This window comes from Neoarius graeffei, chromosome 20, assembly GCF_027579695.1.
Source record: "Neoarius graeffei isolate fNeoGra1 chromosome 20, fNeoGra1.pri, whole genome shotgun sequence".
In the NCBI taxonomy this organism is placed as follows: Eukaryota; Metazoa; Chordata; class Actinopteri; order Siluriformes; family Ariidae; genus Neoarius; species Neoarius graeffei.
This window is the reverse complement of record NC_083588.1, coordinates 61,782,972-61,800,842: the sequence shown is the minus strand read 5'-3', so window position 1 is coordinate 61,800,842 and position 17,871 is coordinate 61,782,972. Positions and strand designations below refer to the sequence as shown.

Sequence of the window (17,871 nt, the reverse complement as noted above, 5' to 3'; positions counted from 1 at the left end):
TCTCAGCCAGCACCACCACACCTCAATCACATCTCAGTCACAGAGAACATGTTCAGCAGATCACTGCAGTTGTCCTGTGAGCTGCGAACTGCTCTCCTTCAGCGTCAGGTCAGTAACACAGAACCACAGGCTGGTGAGGAGGACTGGAGTGGCCCCAAGACACAAACACGTGGGGCTTTAATACTGATCTGTGTTAAATCTGCCTGCAGTGCTAGCTGGCACATATAGAGGGCGCTGTGAGTACACATTCAATCAAAATATTTGTGGAAATTACGGATTTTGATTCTCCAGGGCCAACTTCTTGGAGCTGAAGATGAGGTATACATTTTTAAAAAAATATTTAACTACTTTACAGTTGACACGGTGGTGCAGTGGTTAGTAAGAAGGTTCTGGGTTCAAACCTCGCAGTCAACTGGGGTCTTTCTGTGCGAGGTTTGCATGTTCTCCTCATGTCTGCGTGGGTTTCCTCCAGGTGCTCTGGTTTCTTCTCACAGTCCAGAGACATGTGGATTAGATCAACTGGCTACTCTAAATTGCCCATAGGTGTTTTAGCCCTGCGATAGACGAACGACCTGCCCAGGGTGGACTCATGTCTCTCAGCCAGTGTCAGCTGGGATTGGTTCCAGCTCATCCATGACCTAACCGGTATAGAGAATGAATGAATGAATGAATGAATAATTTCCTAATTATGTCCATTTTTTCTATTTATATTCCAAAATGGCACTTACTACTACCTAAGTGTTGTGATTCTTTGGCAGTTATCAACTGTACTTAGATTAAATAATGCAGTAGTTAAATAATTATCTATCTATTATCTATTATCTAGCTGGCTATCTCTATGTCTCTACAGTCAACTACAGAAATATTGGCAACCTTCAAGACAAGGACGATTATATAATGATTAAATAATACTGGCTTGCTTTTTTCATGGTATATCAGATATATTCCATTCAGCGAACATTATACTGAACGAGTTGAAGATGAGTAGCTGAATGGAATATATCTGATATACCACGAAAAAAAGCCAGCCAATATTATTATACATACACATTCCTTTCCGGTGTTCAACTTGTCTTTCTCTTTCAAAATTCTCTCAAAATCTTCCATATTTAATGAAGCAAACCTGGCGGCCATGTTTGTTTACAAATCATCACAGTCTTTCGCTAGCGTGGAAGTTTTACGTCTCCGATGTGTGACGTCATGTTGTCTTGACAACCGTGCAATATCATGAACCATATTCAACGCTCATTCTCCATTGGGTAGAGTGACATAATACACATAGGATAAGCGATATGCTAACAATATTGCATGCTATCAAACCAAATGAATGAAACCCGCTAGAAGGGAATAGAACACATGCTTTTATTCCACAGAAAAAGTGTCCTGTGTGTATAATATTTCCCGATATTTCACTCAGATGATGTCACTCCCAGTGTTTTTCTGCTGTCTAGACGCGTGTTGTCAAAATGGTGAACCAGTTCAAAATTTAAATTCTATTGATTAACTTGCGTATTTTTTTATGGATGTGTCCATATAATATAAAGAACGTTACACGGTGGCGCGAAGATGTGAAGTTTATCTTCTCGTGTTGAAAAAATAACGTAAATATACATTCACCACTCGAAGATAAACTTCATATCTTCACACAACCGTGTAATATCCTCTATTTACGTGATTATTATTATTATAATAAAACAAATATGAGATTATTCAGACTCTTTTTTTTTACTCATTCCAACCTTGAATAATTTAGCTTCTTTCTTAAAATGCTTGACATTAGCAAAATCATCATAGAATAGGTTTAAACTTGAAATTAGCAAATAGAACTGTCTTATTAATCTTATATTTTTTTAATAATATCCTAATGCATACATCTGAAATATTTCAATCTGCTAAAATACTTGTTTTTGCAGTAAATATTCCACAGCCTGCATAAAACAGATCTTCACAAAGTTTTCATTAAAATACACTTTTCTGAGCAGATGGAGAATCCAAACAGGTCAACCAGCAACCTGAAGGTCACTCCGATGGAACTCCAGATGTTGTCCAGAAAGACAAGCATCTTTTCAAAACTTGAACAATCAGGTGAAATGAAAAAGGCACTCCTATGTAGAAGAAGAAGAAGAAAGCTGCCTAGATTCAAATGGGTTTGCTGAAACTAAGGTTAAACTTGGTTTTCCACAAGTTATCTGAAGAAAACCAGGCAAAGCTCATGAATCCATAACTCCATCTCTGCAGTGAAGCACGGTGGTGGTAGTATCTTGCTCTGCATGATGGTTTTCAGATGCAGGATTCAGGATTGAGAGAAAGATGAATGAAAGATGAAGTACAGAGATGGAATTTCCTCAGGGACGTCATGGAACTTATTTTTATAGATCGAAGAATGTCTCTCATCTCATTATCTCTAGCCGCTTTATCCTGTTCTACAGGGTCGCAGGCAAGCTGGAGCCTATCCCAGCTGACTACGGGCGAAAGGCGGGGTACACCCTGGACAAGTCGCCAGGTCATCACAGGGCTGACACATAGACACAGACAACCATTCACACTCACATTCACACCTACGGTCAATTTAGAGTCACCAGTTAACCTAACCTGCATGTCGTTGGACTGTGGGGGAAACCGGAGCACCCGGAGGAAACCCACGCGGACACGGGGAGAACATGCAAACTCCGCACAGAAAGGCCCTCGCCAGCCACGGGGCTCGAACCCAGAACCTTCTTGCTGTGAGGCGACAGCGCTAACCACTACACCACTGTGCCGCCCCCATCGAAGAATGTAACATGAATTTAATCCATTTTAAAGAAAGATATTTTCTACAACAAAAAGTAACAAAATATTTTTAATGTTATTTTGCATTAGTTTGTATTAATATTTTTTCCTTTCATATATTTCTACATCACATAATATTATATATAACACACTGAAAGTCTTTATTATACACTCAAATCTGTATTAATCACAGTTATTGATTTAATAACGATTAATCCATTTTGCTGTATGATGGTGTGGAATGAATGTGTGTGTGTGTGTGTGTGTGTGTGTGTGTGTGTGTGTGTGTGTGTGTGTGTGTTTTTTCAGGCAGGGAATCGAAGGAATGAACCTGAAAGCAACCTGTCTCTCGGCCCCGCCCTGCTCATGAATGTGTGAAGGACTTGTTATGTGTTTTAGACCGGTCCAGCTGAGCTGGTTCTTCTGGTGATCTGGGTGTGGCTGTCATGACCCACACACACACTTACAGTATGTAAGTGAAGCACATACAAATGTATCTTGCCAGATAGTGGCAGTGTGTGTGGTGTTTTTTTTTTTTAAGCTAGGATTTGAGAGTAGGAGCTGCGTTTATCGCTGGATTCACTGCAGCACAGAAGTTTTGTGCCAGAGGGTCTTTCAGAGTCTCAGTTTCTGTCTTTGTTTCCTGATCTGAGAGAGGATTCTGAGTTAATTCTCTCTCTCTCTCACACACACACACACACACACACACACACACACACACACACACACACACACACACACACACAGGTGTCCCACTGTCTTCCACAAACACCTAACTAAACCACACAGTTCCTCGCTTAAAGGTGCAGTGCTGTGGTATTGCACAGACTTTATTTAGCCTGTATTTAAAGTAATCATTCATTCATTCATTCATTTTCTACACCACCCATGCATTGTGGGTCACAGGTGAGCTGGAGCCAATCCCGCCTGACATTGGACAAAAGGCAGGGTTCACCTTGGACAGGTAATTAGTTTATCACAGAGACACAGACAGCCATTCACACTCACGTTCACACCTATGAGCAATTTAGAGTCACCAGTTGACATAATCCGCACGTCTTTGGACTATAGGAGGAAATTGAAGCACCCAGAGGAAACCCACGCAGGCATGAGGAGAACATGCAAACTCCATACAGGAAGGTTCCAGTCGAACATCAGGTTTGAACTGAACACAGAACCTGCTGGCTGTGAGGCGACTGTGCTAACCACTGTACCCACTAAATGTATACAAAATAGTAAAATGCCAGTTAATGGGGGTCATTAACTAGCCAGACATAGATAAAGTATTTCAGTAGATCCAGCCATGCACTCACAAATCAAACAACAAAATTTCTCTCCCATTTTTTTGCCAATTCCCACCCATGAGTTAACTCTCCTTTTACAACTACTGACTGTGGAGAGACAAACTTTTTTTTTTTTCCAGAGACACACTTGAAGCCAGCATCTGCATTTTTTCCTCATAAGCTTGCCTAACACACTTGGAGGAGAGTACTATTTGCCCTCTTCTGCATACCTGACCTCACAGATGACCGCAATCAGCTAACGTCACTGTGATTGACAAGGAAAAGATAGTATGCTCTTCCTCTCACCCAGACAACATGGGCAGTTTTGGACTCCTGAACACAGATAGCAGTGGAATCTTTGGGAATCGAACACAGGCTCTCCTGATGATAGGGTGAACGCTTTTATGTAACTTATTTAGGTGAAGGCAGATCACTGAGAAAGGAGAACGTTTTCAGAGAATCTGAACGTTTAAAGAAGAACGGACAGAGAAATACATGTTTATTCTCTTTGTATTAAAATCATGATGCTAGTCCAAAGTGAGAACACGAAGCACTACGATGAACAGAGAGTTTATTAAGGCAAAGCTGGCAGACAAATCCAAATCGATGAGCAAAGGCAGAGTCAGCAAACAGGCAATGGTCAAGCAAGGCACAAACAGGATATCAGAAGTAGAGACTGAGAGCAAAAACCAAAGCACAAACTCATATTAGTAACCAGAATATCAGCACGAACAATAAAGGCTTGGTAAAGTCAAGAAAGGGACTACTGAACATTTACACAAAGATAGTATGAACTGAGAGTCCTTATATACACAGTGGTGATGAGGCAGTGATCAGGAACAGGTGTGTGACAATCAGTACTCTGGTGACTGAGAGCGGTGAGGGGCAGGATGGTTGTCGTAGGCCGTGGCGGCCATATTTGAAAGCCACTGTGAACTCTAGGAAGTGGAGTCTTAAGTGCGAGTAAGTGCAGACACGACTTAAGCTAAGGTCACACATTGCCGATTGATCTGTGAGAACCTTGGCTGGGGCTACCGTGGCCATTCCGGCAGATTTTGGAAATGATCTATTGCATAAATTTGGGCGCAGTAAATATGCAAATGAAGCCACGGTAGCCATGACGGAAGACACTGGCTAACCAATGGAGGCAGCGACGTATGGCCTTATGGCATTGACGGCAGTGTGTACAGCTTTCACGGCTGCAGTATGGCATAGCCATGGCAAGATGAAATAAGCCACTCCCCCGAGGCAAACTTTTCACATTCTGCAGAATGTTGGTCCATGAACATTTTGAGCTCAATGGTTGCGACAGAATGCTATGGTAACCCCAGATAGCCCACATAAGCCTTACGTATGCCTCAAGGATGCTCACGGATGCCTTCATGGTTGCGATGAGTGAATTCATACAGCACTTAACCCACAGCAATTTTCAACACGACCAAACTTTCCAGGGATGGAAGCCACACCATCGTGGTTGTCAAGATAGCTCCCTGACTCTCATATATTCCAACGGAAAGGCCCAGCTGACCCCCAAGAAGGCCCAAAATCATCTACCGGTGTCTACCATGAAGTTATTCTGCTTATGTGAGACCGAGGTGTTATCCTAATGTTTGTACAGAATTTTTAGCTAAATGTCCCTTATCTATTAGCTTGGTTGACAAACTATCATTTTTGTTAACAGTAGATTTCTTCTCAATGTCAACAGTATTGACAGGAAGCTGAGTGTAAAGGGTTTGTTCTTCATATGACACTGAAACTGCTGAGAGGTCAGGATGAATGATTTCATTTCATTTTATTACTCATCTTGATTATCTCTAGGTATTTTGTCACATATTTGTCTCACATACTTGAGACACCTGGGTTCTAAGTATCTATGCTTGAAAAATGAACCGCCATGTGGCACTCCTCTGAAAAAAATGCATTTAAACCCAGAGAGTGATGGCACTCCTGTCATTGAGTGATAAAGCCGACACACCTGAGCAGAAGACACTCCTCCATAACTTTGCAGCAGATCCAGATTCTATCAGCACTTCTCTGACAGCCTGACCTCTTTACTACTTTGATTACACGTTTGTAATGCGAGCATGGTATTTGTGTTCACATTTCGTTCACAGACATTGTTCCCATGTAGTGGTTGTAACCTGCTAGCGAGCAATAGTTAGCCAGGTGGTGCATGGGAATTGCTAGCTGATGTAGTTATGTAGCATAAAATGCTAAAAAATAAGTGAACTAGTGCTAATACATGTACCCAACACTAAATATTATTAGATACTGATTAGAAGGTGGTTAATGGAAACCATTAGGTTACGAGAAGGAAAATCATCACATCTATTGGCGCTACCTTGCTTCTTTTTAGCCATTTGCTTTTGGAAATGTTTTCTTCATGAGAGATGTACAGTATATACATTTTAGTAATATAGAGCATTTAACGATGTATCTCATCTCATTATCTCTAGCCGCTTTATCCTTCTACAGGGTCACAGGCAAGCTGGAGCCTATCCCAGCTGACTATGGGCGAAAGGCGGGGTACACCCTGGACAAGTCGCCAGGTCATCACAGGGCTGACACATAGACACAGACAACCATTCACACTCACGGTCAATTTAGAGTCACCAGTTAACCTAACCTGCATGTCTTTGGACTGTGGGGGAAACCGGAGCACCCGGAGGAAACCCACGTGGACACGGGGAGAACATGCAAACTCCACACAGAAAGGCCCTCGCCGGCCCCGGGGCTCGAACCCAGGACCTTCTTGCTGTGAGGCGACAGCGCTAACCACTACACCACCGTGCCGCCTTAATGATGTATCAGTTGCATTAATGTTCAACAAACATAGTGGACAGGGCTACCAGGATTCAGAGACGTATGTAAGCTAGCCAACAACTCAACTCGTAGCAGTTTCTTTACAGGTTTAATTAACACTCACATTTGTGTTTGTATACTAAAATAATTTGTTTCAGAGCAACATGCTGGTTAGCTAGAAATAGCAAAACACCATGATATACTAGTGCAACTCAAACAGTTAGAATATCATGAAAAAGTTCTTTTTTTCATAATTTAATTCAAAAAAGGTAAAATTTCTTATATTCTATATTCATTACATGTAAAGTGAAATATTTCAAGCTTTTTTTGTTTTAATTTTGATGATTATGGCTTCTAGCTCATGAAAATCAGAAATCCAGGATCTCAAATTATTAGAATATTTCCTAAGATCAATCAAAAAAAGGATTTACAATACAGAAATGTCCAACTTGAGTGGCGCGGTGGTGTAGTGGTTAGCGCTGTCGCCTCACAGCAAGAAGGTTCTGGGTTTGAGCCCAGTGACTGACGGGGGCCTTTCTGTGTGGAGTTTGCATGTTCTCCTCATGTCTGTGTGGGTTTCCTCCGGGTGCTCCGGTTTCCCCCACAGTCCAAAGACATGCAGAAGAAAGAAAGAAAGCACAACTTTATTCATTACACACTTGTGAAATTTCCTCTCTGCATCTAAAGCAGTGAATGCACACACACATCAGCAATGAACACATAAATGTATATCCAGAGCAGTGGGCAACACCCAGGAGTTAGGTGCCTCACTCAAGGCCATCCCATATTAACCTAACCACATGTCTTTGGATTGTGGGGGAAACCAGAGCACCCTGAGGAAACACACACAGAACATGCAAACTCCACACAGAAAGGCCCTTGCCGGCCCCTGGGTTCGAACCCAGAACCTTCTTGCTGTGAGGTAACCGTGCTAACCACTACACCACCTTGCCACCCAGGTTAGGCTAATTGGTGGCTCTGAATTGACCATAGGTGTGAATGCGAGTGCGAATGGTTGTTTGTCTCTATGCGTCAGCTCTGTGATGATCTGGCGACTTGTCCAGGGTGTACCCTGCCTCTTGCCCATAGTCAGCTGGGGTAGACTCCAGCTTGCCTGTGACCCTGCACAGGATAAGTGGTTATGAATAATGGATGGAAATATCTAATTTTTGAAAAGTGTGTTCATTTAAACACACAATAGTTTGGGCTCCTTTACCACAAATTATTGCATCAGTGGGCCGTGGCATGGAGACAGTCAGCCTGTGGTACTGCTGAGGTATTACTGAAGCCCAGGTTGCTTTGAGAGTGGCCTTCAGCTCATCTGTATTTTTGGGTCATCTTCCTCTTGACAATACCCCATAGATTCTCTAAGAGGTTCATTCATCTCATTATCTCTAGCCGCTTTATCCTGTTCTACAGGGTCACAGGCAAGCTGGAGCCTATCCCAGCTGACTACGGGCGAAAGGCAGGGTACACCCTGGACAAGTCGCCAGGTCATCACAGGGCTGACACATAGACACAGACAACCATTCACACTCACGGTCAATTTAGAGTCACCAGTTAACCTAACCTGCATGTCTTTGGGGGAAACCGGAGCACCCGGAGGAAACCCACGCGGACACGGGGAGAACATGCACACTCCGCGCAGAAAGGCCCTCGCCGGCCACGGGGCTCGAACCCGGACCTTCTTGCTGTGAGGCGACAGCACTAACCACTACACCACCGTGCCGCCCAGGTCAAGCAAGTTGGCTGGCCAATTCGAAAAAATTCTTGAAATCTTTTAGTTTATGTGTAATGAGTCTAGAATATATTACATTTTCACTTTCTTAAATAATTAGTTGAAAGTTAAAAGGTATTTTTTCAAACAAGCACAGTTACAGTGAATGTGCTCTGGCAACACAAGATTTTTTTTTTACATTTCTTTCTTTTTTTATCCCAAGTCCTCAATCAGGGACTGTTATTAGATTTCCATGTTTGGCAGCTTGCTTTGCTAGGTCATGTGTCCAAGACAATTAAGACAATTAAGCTCTGGGTCCAATCAAATGCAGGGGCAGTAAAATGCTAATTGCTGTCTTCTGTTAGGCAGCCTAATTAGTAACTCAACAGGCCCAGAAGCCTGAATCACTGCATAAATAGGAAGTGCTCTAGCAGCATGGCCGTAGCCAACTATGAGGCCCCCGAGGTCCGGACTTCGTTCAATTTTAGAAGCTGAAAATACATTTGTACACTAAATATTCAACTGGATAAAAAAATAAAGAATAACATTAAAACGTCTCCGTAAAAAGTGCATTGTTAATTATGTTAAATGTTGAATCTGTCTTCTGTGCCTGTTTCGTGCGTGCGGCTCTGAGACCAAGAACACAAAAGTGAATGAGTGCGCGACTCGGGGGAGGAACGCAGTGCAGTAGACATGTTTTTTTCATGGTAACCATCATCGCACTTTCATGAAGCTGTTCAATTTACATGTTCGAAGCAGCACAGTTGTAGCCTACCTTGTTTGTGATTTTAAAAATAAATCATTCGATAAGCCAAAGCAATAGAGTGGAAAGTTTCAGCTTACGTTTGCCTTGGATAACTTTGCCTAAAACATGGTAGTGTATACTGATTTTTTTTCCCCAGATTTTTTTTTTTTTGTGTAGGTGTAATGGATGCCAGATTGTTAATGTATCTTAGTTCCATAGGCTACATGGTTAGGGTATCTTTTGTCCTCATTGCTTGGGCCAGATCAAACCAGCTTAAATTACTCTTACTTACATACATTATTTTTTTTTTCAAAACTGACAATATTGGGGGCATCGTGGCTCAGGTGGATAAGGTGCCATACCATAAATCTGGGGACCTGGGTTCGATTCTGACCTGAGGTCATTTCCTGATCCCTCCCTGTCTCTCTCCTGCTCATTTCCTATCTCTACACTGTTCTATCTAATAAAGGTGGAAAAAGCCCAAAAAAATAATCTTCAAAAAAAAAACAACTGATGATATTCAGTTCAAGCACCGTTAAAAGTAATTTCAGGAATAGATCTCTTGTGTGACATGTAATTCACCCCTCTCATTTAAATATGTCGAAAATTTTTCGGCACGCGCTTTGCGCATCACGGACCTCAGTGATTTTAAAATGCTGCCTACGGCCCTGTCTAGCAGTATTGGTGTGCTTGTCATTATCTGTTAATAGTAATGGATTTCAACCAAGTTGGTTTTTGCTGCTGGTTTGTCAACAGCACAGCGGCTAAGCTTTGGGAATATCCAAGCTCCAGTTGGACTTCAGCTGAATGAGTCAGGGCATCCTTCACTGTGAGTGAATGCTGGGTTGCCTTCTCAATGGATTCCAAGTGGTTCCCAAGCTGGAAACCCTGCAGTCACCCCACTTGGACTACAACTTCAAAATCCTTCAGATGCTCAAGCCTAGTAAGTAATTTGGTAACCAGTGAAGAAACTAACTTGCTGTTTTTCCAGTTGTACCACAAATCCCAACCTCATCAGTCCCAGTACACCTTTGTAAGACAGCCTCATCCTGTTCTTTCTGAGGGAGTAAGAGCAAGGTGCAATGAGACTGAAGTGTACGTAGAGGTGATTCATGAACTGTGGTAACCATCAATGTTGCTGCTCTTACACTGGGAGGCTGTGTTGCCAAAGGGGTAGGTGCTTCTTCCCAATTCCTTGTCTATGAATCAGCACTGCATGACTGCAACAGCAAGTTGACTAAGCTTTCTATTGCCAAGTAGCTTAGTTCTGCTTTAAGCTCTTTCTGGATGGTTTTGCATCTTGCCTTCATGCAGATGACTGCAAGTGAGCTGGTCCACATCTTCACCCTTGGTTTTGCTCCAGTGGCTCTCCACTTCTGAAGTGCTGGTGCTAAGGTTCTCATTGTCACTGTCTGAGGTATGGGGCAATACCTACCGATAAATCTATGTTTACTTGGGAGGCTGTACTCCTTTGGTCTGTTCTAATGACATTCCAGATGCCACAATGTGAGTAGCAGTGGTCTCCTGCTTCTGCCCAAGCTGCCGAGGAACAACTTGTCATCTTGAGGCTCATGATGGGTTTGTATCATGGTTGAGTTGTTGCTTGTTTGGATGAGAAATATTTTACTAATGAGACTTTGTGTTCTAGATGACCTGGATATTCTGAAGGCCATCCAACCAGTACTATCTGGGTAAGCTTATAAATATTGAAGCTTTGGTACTGCAGTTCAACTGTGTTCTTGTAGACAGCTGTGTGGCCACTCCTGTCCCTGACACAAATGCTGTCCTGAGATTACTTCATTGACAACCTCACTCACCATGGTTCTTTTGAGCCTCTGTAAGCTGATTTGAGCTTTCTTAACTGTAAATCCTTCCAGGTGCCTGCTTGTGCATTCCAGTTCCTGCTTCATGCCCCACACTCAAGCAGCTAAGCTGAGGTTTCAGCTGGAAGCATTCAGATTCCTCCAAGGGAACAGTAGCTTGGTAGGTAATGACTGCTTGGCTGGGGGTGATGGGCCTGTTCAGCTGTCAGATTGACATGTACTGTCTTGGCAGGTCTACATTGTGTGCATCTTAAAGGCAATAGCAACATCTGTTGATGCTGAGCACAAGGTTTGTTCATTCTCTAACAGGTATGTTGCTTTGACCATGACTGTACAGTGTGGCTGAGCTGTGACCACTAAGACATTACTGTGTGGTCTTAGATGGACTGCTGCATATGGTGCTGACCAGGTGTGTAGCTGTTGCATCAGCAGATGTGGAAGCAGCAGCATGAGGAAGGGATGTGATCTGTTGTCAGAACAAGGTATTTGGGAGAACCGTGTTGGCTTTTATGTAATTTGTGTCTGCATTCCTGAGACCTGAACTGGTTTGGTTTTGGACCCCCCCACTCCTGCATCTTGCTTCTATCTGCAGGTTGGCAGCTGGAGGAAAAAGTAAGCCTTGGCCCAATTGTGGTTCTGGAAAAGGTTTGGTAGTCTAATGACTTGTTTTGCTTAAATAAAAAACTACAAATCTTTTTGTGCTGGCTTATTACTTTTAGCATCTCTTTGCCCAAACATGGGTGGGTTTCTAGAACTACAAAACTGGGGACTTCCCTAGCGGGTTAGATACACTCTTGTCTTATGCGACGTCTTTGGCCAAAGTGCAAGCCATTCTGGCAATACCTGTCAAAGGTTCCAGCGGGAGGTCTGTCTTATGGCAAGTTTCTAGTTGAAGCTTGTAGCTATAACATGAAAGCATTTACTTTAGGCCAAGTTTACATTAGACCGTATCTGTCTCATTTTCTTCGCGGATGCACTGTCCGTTTACATTAAAACGCCTGGAAACGCCAGGAAACGGGAATCCGCCAGCGTCCACGTATTCAATCCAGATCGTGTCTGATCCGGTGCTGTGTAAACATTGAGAATACGCGGATACGCTGTGCTGAGCTCTAGCTGGCGTCGTCATTGGACAACGTCACTGTGACATCCACCTTCCTGATTCGCTGGCGTTGGTCATGTGACGCGACTGCTGAAAAACGGCGCGGACTTCCGCCTTGTATCACCTTTCATTAAAGAGTATAAAAGTATGAAAATACTGCAAATACTGATGCAAATACTGCCCATTGTGTAGTTATGATTGTCTTTAGGCTTGCCATCCTTCCACTTGCAAGTGGTAAGTGATATGCGCTGGGATCACACACACAGCGGCTCAGTCCCGAATCACAGCTTGTGCACTCCACTCGCGCGCTCTGTGAGCTGCGCAGGGCCGGAGTGCGCACCCTCCAGAGGGCACTCGCTGTTCAGGGCGGAGTGATTTGGAGCGCAGGATGCCTGCGGAGCCGAGCGTATCCGTGTATTGGTGTTGCTGTGTGCACGCGAATCGTGTATTGGTGTTGCTGTGTGCACACTAATCGTTTTAAAAACGTTAATCTGATGATCTGCTGATACGGTCTAATGTAAACCCCACCTTAGTGACCTAGCTTGCACATTCCCTCTCCCCCCCGAAGGTACTGCTCTCATTTCTTGCAGCCTTGCTCATTGTCTCAGAATAGGCCTAGTTAATTTGACAGTCCAGGGAGCAGACAAACAGGTTACACCAACTCACTGCTAGCTGTACAGCCCTCACTCAGGTTCTGTTATATTGAGATTAGCTCGGAACAAGCAAACAAATGCTGAGTTTGTTCTAGTAACAAAATTAGATTCTTTAGAGTTCAGGTCAGGCAAGTTGGCTGGTCACTCAAGCACAGTAATATCATGGTCAGCAAGCAATTTGGCAGCAGTTTTGGCACTGTGTTGGCAGGTGCTAAGTCCTGCTGGAAAAGGAAATCAGTATCTCTATAAAGCTTGTCATCAGATGGCTGCATGAAGGTTGGAGAAGCAGACTTGCACCCAAAAGGTTGCCCATTTGATTTCCAGGCCTGGCAGGAAAAATGTGAGGGGAGTTAAGTGCACAAACAGCACTTTCCCCTCCCTTTGTATCATGACCAATGGGGCCCTTGAGCAAGGCACCTAACGTGTGTGTGAGAGAGAGAGATCACTGCTTCAGATGGGTTAAATACAGAGGAGGACTCTCACTGTTTCTTTTAAAGTGCTCTAAAATTGACTTTCTACTTGCTAAAATAGTGGGCCAACACCAGCAGATGACCCCAAATCATAAGATGTTGTAGAAACATCACACTTTCAAACACCTTGGATTCTGTGCCTCTCCACTCCTACTCTAGGACGTTCATTTCCAAATAAATTTACTTTTTATTTGAAAAGTTGACTTTTGGACCACTGAGCAACAGTCCAGTTCTTTCTCTCCTTAGCCCAGGTAAGACATGTTTGACACTCTGGTTTACAACTGGCTTGATATTATGAATGCCACAGCTGTAGCCCCTTTCCTGAAGGTGTGTGGTGGCTCTTGATGCACTGACCCCAGCCTCAGCCCACTCATTGTGAAGCTCTCCTAAGTTCTTGAATCAACTTTGGCAATTCTTTCAAGGCTGCAGTCGTCCCTGTTTGTACGCCTTTTTAGCAGTGACCTCCTGTGGCTCACCCTCCTTGTGGAGGGTGTCGATCATCTTCTGGACAACAGTTAACTCAGCAGCCTTCCCCATGATTGTGATTGTGTGTATTGGACTAGACTGAGATGCACGGTATTTATACAGTTTTGCTCAAACTCCAAATGAAATATTGTAATTTGAGATGTTTTTTTTGGTGCTGTAGGCTGTAATTATCTTGTCTCATCTCATCTCATTATCTCTAGCCGCTTTATCCTTCTACAGGGTCGCAGGCAAGCTGGAGCCTATCCCAGCTGACTACGGACGAAAGGCGGGGTACACCCTGGACAAGTCGCCAGGTCATCACAGGGCTGACACATAGACACAGACAACCATTCACACTCACGGTCAATTTAGAGTCACCAATTAACCTAACCTGCATGTCTTTGGGCTGTGGGAGAAACCGGAGCACCCGGAGGAAACCCACGCGGACACGGGGAGAACATGCAAACTCCACACAGAAAGGCCCTCGCCGGCCACGGGGCTCGAACCCGGACCTTCTTGCTGTGAGGCGACAGCGCTAACCACTACACCACCGTGCCGCCCGCTGTAATTATTAAAATAGAAAAATGCTTAACAGTTTAGTTTGTGTAAGGAATATATTAAATCTTCCCTTTCTTAAAACTGATGGAAAATGTTGAATTTTTTCATGACACTCTAATTGAGATGCACTACAACACATGCATGTGCTAATGAAGAAGAAGAAACCTTTATTTGTCACATGCACACTTCAAGCACAGTGAAATTCATCCTCTGCATTTAACCCATCTGAAGCAGTGAACACATGCTCAGAGCAGTGGGCAGCCACATCACAGCACCCGGGGAGCAGTCAGGGGTTCGGTACCTTGCTCAAGGGCACCTCAGCCCAAGGCCACCCCATGTTAACCTAACTGCATGTCTTTTGGATTGTGGGGGAAACCAGAGCACCCAGAGGAAACCCACGCAGACACAGGGAGAACATGCAAACTCCACACAGAAAGGCCCTCGCCGGCCGCTGGGTTTGAACCCGGAACCTTCTTGCTGTGAGGCGACCGTGCTAACCACTACACCACCGTGCCGCCTAATTGCTTCAGGTTAAAAAAAAAAATGCTTTCAGTATTTGGTGTTCAACCAAGGTGTTGAGTGACTGTATCTGACAAGTGATCCTGTATGTTGTACATGTAGGGCATGAAACACCTGACATTCTTTGTGCTTTCTCTGCCCACACCTTTACTTTTATTGAGAATCAGGCAGACCCCCCACCCACCCACACACACACACACACACACACGCGCACACTCTCCCTATCACTGAACTCCACCTTCTGCAGGAATGTGCCCTTGCTGTCCACATTACTCCAAAAACAAGTTTCCTTAACGAGAGATCGTCTCTCACACAAATTCCACATGCAAACACACCGTATGCAAAACACACCCCCTTTTCTGGAAGGAGCTAAAAAAATGCACAAAAGAATTCCCTCACACACCTACAGAATAATTCAGATCACATTCCTTCCTTTTACACACTAAATTGTTTTGAGAGACTTCACGTAGTCACAGATAATCATTTTTGTATCTTCTAAAGATTAAAATGAAATAAAATTTACTTTAGTCAGTCTTTTTCTTTGCTCAGCTATAAATAAAACTATACGGTATTAAATAGTTTCAAATAAAAACCCTTGAGTAATCTTTTGAAAAGGGGGGGGGGGAATTCAAGTATGAGTGCAATGTGCCTCACTTTATTTTTTAAATGATGCAAATGCATGGATTTTTGTACTAAAATGACTATTTGCACACAAATGCACAATGTCACTTTGCACCCGTCTTTGTCTTATTTGTTGTTTATTGTACTTGGATAGCTAGATGTTTATTTCGATAGCTACACTACCATTCAAAAGTTTTGGGTCACTTTGAAATGTGCTTATTTTTGAAAGAAAAGCACTGTTCTTTTCAATGAAGATCACTTTAAACTAATCAGAAATGCACTCTATACATTGCTAATGTGGTAAATGACTATTCTAGCTGCAAATGTCTGGTTTTTGGTGCAATATCTCCATAGGTGTATAGAGGCCCATTTCCAGCAACTCTCACTCCAGTGTTCTAATGGTACAATGTGTTTGCTCATTGCCTCAGAAGGCTAATGGATGATTAGAAAACCCTTGTACAATCATGTTAGCACAGCTGAAAACAGTTGAGCTCTTTAGAGAAGCTATAAAACTGACCTTCCTTTGAGCAGATCGAGTTTCTGGAGCATCACATTTGTGGGGTCGATTAAATGCTCAAAATGGCCAGAAAAATGTCTCGACTATATTTTCTATTCATTTTACAACTTATGGTGGTAAATAAAAGTGTGACTTTTCATGGAAAACACAAAATTGTCTGGGTGACCCCAAACTTTTGAACGGTAGCGTATATAGAATTACTATTTTGCAAATTAACCTTGTTTTGCACTTTTTGTTCTAGTTCCTCGAGAAATGCACCATGGAGGGCCTGAGGGAAATGATACTTCAATGCACTGTATGCTTGTATATAGACGTATTGACAAAGCTCTCTTGAATCTTGATAAAAAAAAGGATTAAATTAAAAAGCACGTATATAAATACCTTTTCTTTTGAGCTGTTTTAAGTGATGCCAAAAAATGTTCATAAATATTTAAGGATGATTGCAAGAATATGATTAGAAACCATTTAACTGCAATAAATGATAAAATAACTTTAGCATCAAGACAAGCGTCAAAAAAATTTCCTGGGTTTTTTTATTTTATTTTATTTTATTTTTTTAAATGCAAGTGCGGTATTTGTGTTGTTGAACAGGTGTGATGATTGTACAACTGCATGGTGTGATACAAAAGAAGCCACGTAGCTGATTATTTGCATGCAAGTGAATTTTTATCAGATGTGCTGAAATGCAGCAGCTCTGGTTTTAAGAAGCGAAAGCTCTGATTCTCTTTGTTCTTCATCAGCTCATCAAAGGTGAACTTTTCCAGAAAGACAAACTGATGATTGATTGATTAATGCAGTAAATGTTTGTGATCACGTGAAGTAGTTTATGAACAGCCAGTGATCAGGATAAAAGCAGCACCAGAATTAACAGTGAATTTATGTAAAATCATGACACAAAAAACCTGTAAATACAAAAACAATGAAGCAGTGTGTAATTTACATCAATATACTGTAACCAAACTCCTAACCAAATACCACTGTTAATTTAACAGTAAGAATATGTTGAATTGATCATATTTTTTTGTAGAATTTACAAATTGTTGTAGTTTAAACACAGACAAACTGTAATAGTAAAACAGAATGTGATAGTTAAAATTACATCATTGCCCTGTTAAAAAAATAAAAAAAATGTCAGTAGAGGCTCTCCGGCACATTTCGTAAAACTCTAAATCAAATAAAATATCTTTCTAGTAGATCATTGCTTGTAACCATCATTTTGGAGCCATAAAAACCAATAATCGAGAACACTCGCAATTCATTCCTACATGCTTTTTTATTGGCGGCACGGTGGTGTAGTGGTTAGCGCTGCTGCCTCACAGCAAGAAGGTCCGGGTTCGAGCCCCGTGGCCGGCGAGGGCCTTTCTGTGCGGAGTTTGCATGTTCTCCCAATGTCCGCGTGGGTTTCCTCCGGGTGCTCCGGTTTCCCCCACAGTCCAAAGACATGCAGGTTAGGTTAACTGGTGACTCTAAACTGACCGTGAGTGTGAATGGTTGTCTGTATCTATGTGTCAGCCCTGTGATGACCTGGCGACTTGTCCAGGGTGTACCCCGCCTTTCGCCCGTAGTCAGCTGGGATAGGCTCCAGCTTGCCTGCGACCCTGTAGAACAGGATAAAGCGGCTAGAGATAATGAGATGAGATGCTTTTTTATTGTACAATGAATATCTGTAAAATTAACAGTTATGTATTGATTATTGTACATTGAATACCTGTAAAATTTACATTTAATTTACATAATTGTACATGGAATCCCAGTGAAATGTACAAGTTATTCTGTAATGTTGTTTACATTTCACTGTATTTTTAACAGGATTATTCTGGCAAGCACAGC

At 42.6% G+C, this 17,871-nt stretch overlaps 1 pseudogene; it reads left to right on the top strand.

Moving 5' to 3' along the window:
* The first annotated feature begins 48 nt into the window (after window positions 1-48).
* On the top strand, window positions 49-11,793 carry LOC132869086 (uncharacterized; annotated as a pseudogene).
* Window positions 11,794-17,871: the final 6,078 nt, after the last annotated feature.